We start from the raw sequence: 9,795 nt of genomic DNA, 5'->3' as shown, positions 1-9,795 counted from the left end.
ATAGATATATATGTCCTTGAACTTGAAGCTAATCTGAAGGAGAGAAGTTGCTCCCTAAGATTCCTGGATTCATTGCATCTTGTAACAGTAACTTGCACCTTAATGAGTGCTCCAGGATTAAATCGATGAACATTAATTTCACAGAACGTGGCTAAACGTTTTCTGAGTGATTAACACTCTTTCCCTGGCCTGGGAACTATGCCAAGCATTTTTCAAATTCAGGTGGATTAGGAATGTAATGATTTAGCGACATTAATTCGCTGTTGAGAAAGTTAATTTGTTGTGAAATGCTTGCCAAGCAAACTTGAGTACATAAATCCAAGTCCAGGCATCTCTCAGCATTAAAAACTGGGGCCTACCTCTCTGGGCTGGATACTGAGGTGTTCTGGGTAATGATCTACAGCATCCTTCTTGCCATAAATTGCTTTAGATGGTTGGGATTTAATTTCCTCCAAAGAAAAGTTAATCTCATAGTGGGCAATGAAAGTTCTTAACAAGACACAAAGGTGTCTTTAGCTTGTCTGAACAGATGATAGCTAAGGCCTTATCTAAATTACATAATCAATATTGTGGATTCAGGAATATCAAACTTCAGTATAACTTCAGTTCCAGTTACTGTGGCTACCTTTTGGCCTTTGCTGGGTTCAGTAGCCTCCTGTTCAATTATGCTTAGGGACTCAATCTTCTCCCCTGAGTCACTCTCAGGGGCTCCAGCCTCCCACTCAGTTTCTCCCAGTGTTTCTGGTTTCTGTGTCCGTTATGCCCACAGGCTTGCTTTCTATTCAGTCAGTGTAACCGGTCCTCTTGATGGAGGAGGGTGGTAGAATCTGATGATGCATAGATCTGGGGTATGGGGAGAATAAAACATGCAGTGTAAGATTAAGGTAACACTTGTGGGGTTAATGGTCAGTGTAGACTCAGTGGTTGAAGGGTTTGTTTCTGTGCAGTACCTGTCCATGTCTCCAATACAGGAAGAAGTCAAAAGCTAAGTCAAAGTAAAATTTATTATCAAAGCACACATAATTTCTTGCGGGCATTTATAGGAAAATAAAGAAATACAATAAAATTTATGAAAAGTCATACATAAACAAAGACTGACAAACCAATGTGCAAAAGGACAAATCGTGCAAGTAATAAAATATACTGAGGACAGGAGTTGTACAAAGTTCTTTGAAGTGAGTCTGTAGTTTTCTGTTGTGTTGACTGAAGTAATCTGCAGAGTAGAGTAATAATCGTTCCTGAACTTGGTGGTATGGGACCTCCTGCCCAATGGTAGTAGCAGGAAGAGAGCATGGCCTGGATGATTGGGGTCTTTGAGGACGGTTGCTGTTTTCTTGTGGTAAATACTCCATGTAAGGGTTTTCAATGGTGGGGAGAGCTTTGCCTTTGATGGACTCTGATGGACCCTGTCCACCACTTTCTGTATAGTACAATTCCATTCCTGGACATTGGTGTTTCCATAACAGGCCTTGATGTTAGTATCCAGTTAGGATACTCTCCTCTGTGCAACTGTGGAAGCGTAGGGATCATCCCATTATCCCTGTGCTGTCATTAGATTTGTATCTCAGTTTAGTTTGTTCCATGTTCTTTGATATTTTTACTCTGCAAAAGTTTTATCAGTTTTAATTAGGAAGTTCCACCGACTAGTCAGAAAGTTTTGTGCAACTGAGTGGGCTACACTCTTGCTTTTGAAGGCTGTGGGTTCAAGCATTATTCCAGCTTAAAAATCTGGGCTGCCATTCCCAGTCCAACACTTAAAGGAGAGCTTCACTCTCAAAAGTAACATAAATAGGGATCTCATGTATTCTTTCAAGTGGATGTGAAGGATCTCCCAGCACTATTTGGGAGAAGAGCACTGGGTTTCTTTATATCTGCTGTGGGTTGGTTCCTGCATCTCCCACGTCACCGCAGTGGTAGACGATCAGCTGGCTAACGAAACAGAAAGTTTGCATTCTCTTGTTGACCACATGTAATGAGAGGTTTCTCAGTGATGGAGGCCTCAACATTTTTCGCAATTTTTATACGAGGGGTGATTGATAAGTTCATGGCCTAAGGTAGAAAACCTAGCACACTTATTTTTCAACATAGTCCCCTCCTACATTTACACACTTAGTCCAGCGGTCGTGGAGCATACGGATCTTGGACCTCCAGAAAATGTCCACATATGGGTGATTGGTAAGTTCGTGGCCTAAGGTAGAAGGAGATGAGTTATACAGCTCTCGTTACATGCATGTGCAGTTCAACTCTTCGAGTGATTATGCAGAAAGTTTGAAGTTAATAACTCATCTCCTTCTACCTTAGGCCACGAACTTATCAATCACCCATCTGTGGACTCTTTCTGGAGGTCCAAGATCCGTATGCTCCACAACCGCTGGACTAAGTGTGTAAATGTAGGAGGGGACTATGTTGAAAAATAAATATGCTAGGTTTTCTAAAATTGACTCCTGCCTTAGGTCACAAACTTATCATCACCCCTGGTAAATGACTTAGAGGGAGGGACGGAAGATATATTTGCTAAGTTTACTAAGTATAAATGTCTATTGTTGCCTTCTCATGTCCTGTTCCCTATTTGCGGTCCTGATAGATAGGACAGCAAATAGGGAACAGGACATGAGAAGGCAACAATAGGACATAGACTCTGTTAGTGAGGTGGGCAAAGATCAGGGGAATAGAGTGTGATTTAAAAGAAAAGGTGAAATTGTCCATTATGGCACAAAAAGCATATTTTCTAAATGTCAAGATACTTAAGAGCACTGGGATGGAGGGGATCTGGATGCTATGGTCAATGATTTATAAAAGAATAGTATTCTGGTGTAGCAGATAAATAGGAAAATCAACTTAATTTACTGTTAGGGAACTGAGTACAATAATTGGGAGATTATATGTCAAATATATAGGATGTTGGTGAATCTACATCTGGAAAATACTGTAGGTTTCTGATATCCTTATTTAAAAAAGGGTACCAATCCATTGGAAGCACCTCACAGAGGGGTAAGGGGTGATTTGTTTGGGCCGCACAGTATATATCTTGAATGGTCTTGACAGTATGGATGCTTCTTCTTGTGGGAAGATTTAGAACTAGGGATCGTTATTTAAAAATAAAACTCCATGCAGTTAAGGTAGACAGGAGGTGATTCTTTTTCTCTCTCAGAATATCGTGAGTCTTTCAAACTCTTCCTCAAGGGGTGATGAAGGCAGTGTTTGAAGGTTTTTTAAAGGCAGGGGCACATATGTTTTTAATAAGTAATGCAGTGGAAGGTTATCAAGGGTGGACTTCAATGTGAAGCTGAGGTTACAATTACACCTGCCATGATCTACTGAACAGTGAAATCGGTTTGAGGGGCCAAATGGCATATACCTTATCGTATATTTGATTAACATTGACTGTGAAACACTTCGCTTCAAACTCAAGTTGATTGTCATCTGACTGTACATATACACAACCTAATTATTGTACTCAGTTCCCTAACAGTAAATTATGTTAACTTTCCTGTTTATCTGCTACACCAGAATACTATTCTTTAATATATCATGCACCAAATTACAGGAAGGATATTAATAAGGTTGAAAGAGTGCAGAGAAGGTTTACAAGGATGTTGCTGGGACTTGAGAAACTGAGTTACAGAGAAAGGTTGAATAGGTTAGGACTTTATTCCCCGGAGCATAGAAGAATGAGGGGAGACTTGACAGAGGTATATAAAATTATGATTGGTATAGATAGAGTGAATGCAAGCAGGCTTTTTCCGCTGAGATTAGGGGAGAAAAAAACCAGAGGACATGGGTTGAGGGTGAAGGGGGAAAAGTTTAAAGGGAACATTAGGGGTGGGACTTCTTCACACAGAGAGTGTGGAATGAGCTGCCAGATGAAGTGGTAAATGTGGGCTCACTTCTAACATTTAAGGAAAACTTGGACAGGTACATGGATGAGAGGGGTATGGAGTGATATGGTCCAGGTGCAGGCCAGTGGAACTAGGCAGAAAAATGGTTTGGCACAGCCAAGAAGGGCCAAAAGGCCTGTTTCTGTGCTGTAATGTTCAATGGTTCTATAGCATGCAGATCCCCCAGACCCTGGTGCACCCAAAACATGTATTACACAGCACCTAAAACAAAATACTACCACAAATAAGTTAATAAAATATAACTCAAAGTGCACGTAGTGTACAGCACAGATAAACAGTAAACAATAAACAGCTTGTTGTCCTAGTGATGAGACCTTGATGGTGGCAGGATATCATTAGTCTCACAGCCTGAGGGAAGAAGCTGTTCCCAGTCTGGCAGTCCTAGTCCTGATGCTCCTCCACCTCTTTCCTGATGGTAGTGGGTCAAAGAGATTGTGGGATGGGCAGTAGGGATCCTCAACAATGCTTTGGGCCCTTTGCATACAACACTCCTGGTAAATATCACAAATAGGTGATAAATACTTTATAAATACATCATTTAGAAATACGTATCCTAGCAACCAGATTGCAGTGGGGTGGGGTGAGCTCTAGATTTTCAGCAGCCATTGCGTGAGGAAGAGTTCATAGTCTTGCTCTCTGTGGCCTGGCTCTAAATTTATGATGCTGCTTATCCTGAAGTGGACCCCACTTGTGAGGTTGATGTACAGCAGTCTGTTAAAGTAACTCCATCAGAGGCAAATATTCTCCTTCTGTTGAGGCATCTATAGGGAGTTGGGTTTTTGCTCCAACAGAGTCCCTGCGTTTGTTGATTTGACTTTTAGTTCCAAGGAGAGCTGGCCTGTGCGCTAAGGAGCAATAGTACTGGGTAGGTCACTGGAGACGTGGGTAGGTCACCTGCAGGCCAAAATGATGAGATTGGCCTTCAGCGGGGCAGCCAAACAGGCACTAATAAATTGACAATGCTGCCTCTCCCATACGATGTGATCATGACCGAGTGATTCTCTGAGTGATGCTGAAAGATGGGTATCGGGCCCTCATCAGAGAACATGGGGCAGCACTATAGTGTAGTGGTAAGCACAGAGTTTTACAGTACTGGAGACCCGGGTTCAATTCCCGCAGCTGCCTGTAAGGAGTTTGTACGTTCTCCCCGTGACCGTGTGGGTTTCCTCTGGGTGCTCCGGTTTCCTCTCACAGTCCAAAGATCTACCAGTTGGTAGGCTGGATTAAATCAGGGAATTGCTGGGCAGTGCAAAAGGGCCTATTCTGTGCTGTATCCCAGTGAATAAATAAACATTACAGCATCACGCACGCCTTTTAATCTACTCTAGGGTGAATCTAATGCTTCCCTTCTACATAGCCTCCGTTTTTGTGTGTTTACCTAAGAGCTTCTTAAAAGTGCCTAATGTAGCCGCCTCTACCAGCACCCCTGGTGGGGCATTCCACGCAGTCACCACTCTCTGTGCACCATCTTCAAGGTGGTCTCTGACATCCATTTGTGAAGGAGAGCCCTGTCGTAATGCCCCTGGCCTAACGGAGAGCACTGGGCTGGGACTTGCCCCAGTGATGCAACCTGCCTACGAATCCCCCCGCAGCAGTTGAACAAGCAACTGTATCAACGTCAAGCAGCTGTCAGGTGGTGGAGGCAGCCTCGAGGAAGCCGGCTATGAGAAAGCTGGCTTAACTGCACTTGATGGCTGGTTTTAGACATTGAGCAGGAAGTGCCCAGAGGAACCGAGGAATGCGTAATGAGACTAACAGCAGTGGTTCAACTGTGAGAAGCGCTGTGTTTGCCAGCCTGACATTAAGCTGCTCCAGTGGACTGGAATCACTCTGCGTCAAGTCACATTAAAGCCAATGCCTGTTCCTTTTGCCAGCCATAGACTTCACCCCTTTCCCTAACCGTCTCAGGCTGAACTGAGTTCTCACAGCATCCACCTCCTCCTAGATCCTGTGCTGCTCTTCCAACCATGTTTCTTTTCCAAGACAGATCTTCCAGTTCCTCCGCTTTGTCCTGTTGGAATCAGTCAAACAGGCACTTGGTCCTCCATGGGTTTCTGCCTCCCCATTTGCTTAGCACGAGACCCCAGTTCTTCTTTCGTCCTTTCCTCTTAGCCATCTCTCTCTTCTATGGCAGTAAGATTGGAGGTATGCTTTCAGCCCCCTGTAAATACCCGTCTGAATCTCACCTTGCTGGTTTAGGGGATTTAAATTCAACTAATTAAAACAGCTGATCTTAGCAATAGAGTGGTAACAACGAAACCACTGGTTTATCATAACCATTTCCCCTCTACCCAAGGATCTCTGAATCCAGACTCACTACTTTTAACAGTCTCCTCTAGGAGCAATTGGAGATAACGTTACTGGAGATGTCCTTAGAATTAGCCATCAAACTCCATCTGATCTCTTTTCACACAAGTTGAAGAACAGGGAGTTCCCTCACAGTGCTGTGGCATCAGGCAGCTCCTAAACAACAGGTGAGTTCATCATCGTGAATTTAGTTCCCAATGGAGCTTGCTTGGCAAAACTTGGTGGCTGTGTTAGCCACATCCTTGTACTTCAGAAGTACGTCCTGGGCTGTGAAGAACTTTTCAGTATTCTCAGACTGTGAGAATTGCTACAGGAGTGAAAGTCTTCCCTTTCACCATCTGCACAAGTTGCACCTGGTTTTGTTAGTCACCCCTGAGATCTAGCTCTGTTTGCTGACATTGAAACCCGAAGACCCCAATAACTTTTGGTTTGTGCTGCTTATCAGAAACTATGTTCGCTGTCAGGCCAAATACTAGTGAGGTGTACAATGGCCGAGAGCGATGTCATCCAATTCAATTTGCATGTAATCTAATTAGATCACTGTAACGGCCTAATCCATTTGACATGACAGATTTGTGTCTCCGGACATTGATACTGGAAGCATGTTTGATCCAAACTCTACCCTCCCACACCCTCTGCTAAGGGATGTCATTATACGACATGGAAATTGCCAGAAAAACAGTCCAGAAAATATGCTGTATACTGTGGAATTTTACACCACAACATAAAGGAATTTAATTGGAATCCCTGTGACTAAGTGGGGTTGATTACAAATAGCCTGATTCCTGTGGGATATAATTTCCAGGTCTCATGTGCAAATGATACACTTCCACGTGGAGCTGGCAAGAAGTGCCAGTGATGTAGCATTTAATGCCACTTGTAGAAAGTACATTGGTGCAGGTGTAGTGTGCAAGTGGGGCAGACCACACCTCAGCAGCGGGCCCTCATAGTGCCAGAAAGACTTGCTTAGACACAAACGTGAGTTTGGAACAGGAGGAGGTCACCCAACTGACGACTCATTCGAATGTCACCTCAATTCCATACCACAGTCATTTTTCACATTTACGCGTCCCTTCGAAATCTTCAAGGTCTCTGCTTCCATTCCCTTTGTGAAAGAGAGTTCCAAGGACACAGTGAGGAAAAGAAATGCCTTGAGTCCATCTGAAATGAACTACTCCTTATTCTGAAACAGTGGCTTCTAGTTTTCTGAAAACAGCACCAAGGGCTCTGTTGAGCAGAGCTGAACTTGTGAAGTCTGGAACCTACAGGTCGGCTCCCTTTATGTCTTCACCTACCTTTTGCTCTGGAGCCCGGCTTGCCTCCCCACCACCATATCACAGCCACCAACCAATAACAATCCTGACCCTCCAACCACCTTTCTGAAGCTCAAACCTAGTCCTCAGGCTCCTCCTGACTGGAGATCCAACACTCCCATTTTACCATGGATCACTGAATGGTGGGAAGGCAATTTAGTGAGCATATTCATCCTTGATAGAGTGGATGTGGCGAGGATGTTTCCTATGGTTGGAGTGTCTAAGACTGGAGGACATAGCCTCAGAATGGAGGGGTGTCCTTTTAGAATGGAGATAAGGAGGAATTTCTTTTGCTAGAGACTGGTGAGTCTGTAGCACTTGTACAGTTATACAGTGTACAGTTGTACAGTATAGCAACTGTAGCAGTTGTGGAGGCCAAGTCTTGATGTATATTTAAGGCAGAGGTTGATAGATTGTTGACTGGTCAGGGCATGAAGGGATACAGGGAGGAGGAGGGAAAATAGATCAGCCATGATGAAATGATGTGGCAGACTTGATGGCCCAAATGGCCTAATTGTCTAACATAGACATAAATCTTTGTCGAAGATATCGACCATAAGACCTATATCTTATGGTCTAAGGCATTGTGCCTGCTGAAATATCTTTTGTCTGGCATGATATCTCAATGGAAGACTCCCACTGGCCTCCCCTCCCCCCCCCCCAATGCATTTCTTGTTTAATGAGATTTAGAATAATTTCTGGCCACCCTCTTTGAAGTACCACAGAATGGGACATACTAGGGCAGCTGACAAAAAGCTTGGTGAAGGAGATGTGTTTTAGGGAAGGTCAGAAAAGAGGAGAGGGGACAGTTCCAGGCTGTCATGGCTGTCAAAAGAAATGTCAATTGACCTGCGATGTTCTGTTTCCCTATGACCTCGTCTCACCTCTTTTCAGCTATTCTCCCTCATGTGTTTATCAGCTTCCTCTCAAAGGCAATATCAATATTAGAATTATGTTAATCTGAAAAGTGAGCGCCAAGCAGAGTGGTACAGTCTAAACAGATTCACTTGATGAACATCCCTGGACTTTCCAGGAGATTTTAATTGCATTAAAGTTGCTCTGTAAATGCAATTTGTTTTATATTGTTGCTGCAAGCTTCTATTTAGGGTGCGCTCACTCATGTAAGACTGCAGCTATTGTGTGTGATGCTCTAGCGAGGACTTGTGCAGCTCTGTTAACTACGAGCAATGATTGTGCATTGCATCAGTGGCAACGTGTAATGTTCCTTTGACTGAAAAATTACTCAACAGAGTACCTAGTGTGGAATTAGCAACACAGTTCCATCTCTGCACTTGAATAGATGTTAATTCTTTTCATGAAGTAATAAATAAGGCAGAAGATCTGAAGTCTGGCCATCTTCCGGTTAATTTTATTGCTTTGAGAGAGGGACTTCCAGTAATTTTGATCTGCTATCTCCATTTCAAAAAGGCACCGGCTTTTGTTCAAGGGCAGCCTGATTATCAGGTAAATATTTTCTGCTTGTTGCTGAATAATCACAACTGCTACTCAGCATATCAAAGCCGCCAGTGTATAGAGGAGAAACCAGCTTCTTTTATGTAAAAAAAATATCATTGAGGAGACTTATTATGTAAAATAACACAAAAAAAAGATTGGTAAGGGCTTTGGATTACATCTGAAAATATGCCAGGATTGGAATTGCTTGCTGATGTGAAAGGAAAAAAATATTGTATGAGTGAGAAAGGACACGGATATGGAGCTTAAAAATCAACATCAGTTCTAGATTTCACTGTGGGGGGAGAGAGTTGTTTCATCCACCCAAGAGGATGATTTTAAACACACCAGTCAATTATTTCCCTTCACTTATTCCTGCAGGCACTCAGCCCCTTGCGCCTTCTCCCCCACTCAGCAAAATCCTGTGCCTTAAGTCTAGATCTCTTCCATATTGCTGCATCACGGATTTCCCCTGCCAACCCAAAACCTATTGATCTTTCGGCTTGGCCCTAAATAACTAACCTCTTATCTTGAAACTAACCCCCTTAGTTTGAGCTGGACTGTTATCAGAATCATATATCATTTAACAAAATCGCCTCTCATCAACGCATAAGATTTAATTACCGCAGGTACATGGAAACGGACTGTGAAAAGCATCATTTGCGCTGACGACCAACACACACAAAGGATGTGCTGGGGGCAGCCCGCCGATGTTGCCACACGTTCTGGCGCCAGCACAGCATGCCCGCGGTGTTCAGCAGGGCAACACAAACAGTGGCAGCAACAATAACCGCAACCACAAATCAAGTCAACAACAGCAGAGC

The sequence above is a fragment of the Hypanus sabinus genome, chromosome 16, assembly GCF_030144855.1.
Source record: "Hypanus sabinus isolate sHypSab1 chromosome 16, sHypSab1.hap1, whole genome shotgun sequence".
NCBI lineage: Eukaryota > Metazoa > Chordata > Chondrichthyes > Myliobatiformes > Dasyatidae > Hypanus > Hypanus sabinus.
Note: the sequence above shows the minus strand (reverse complement) of the source record.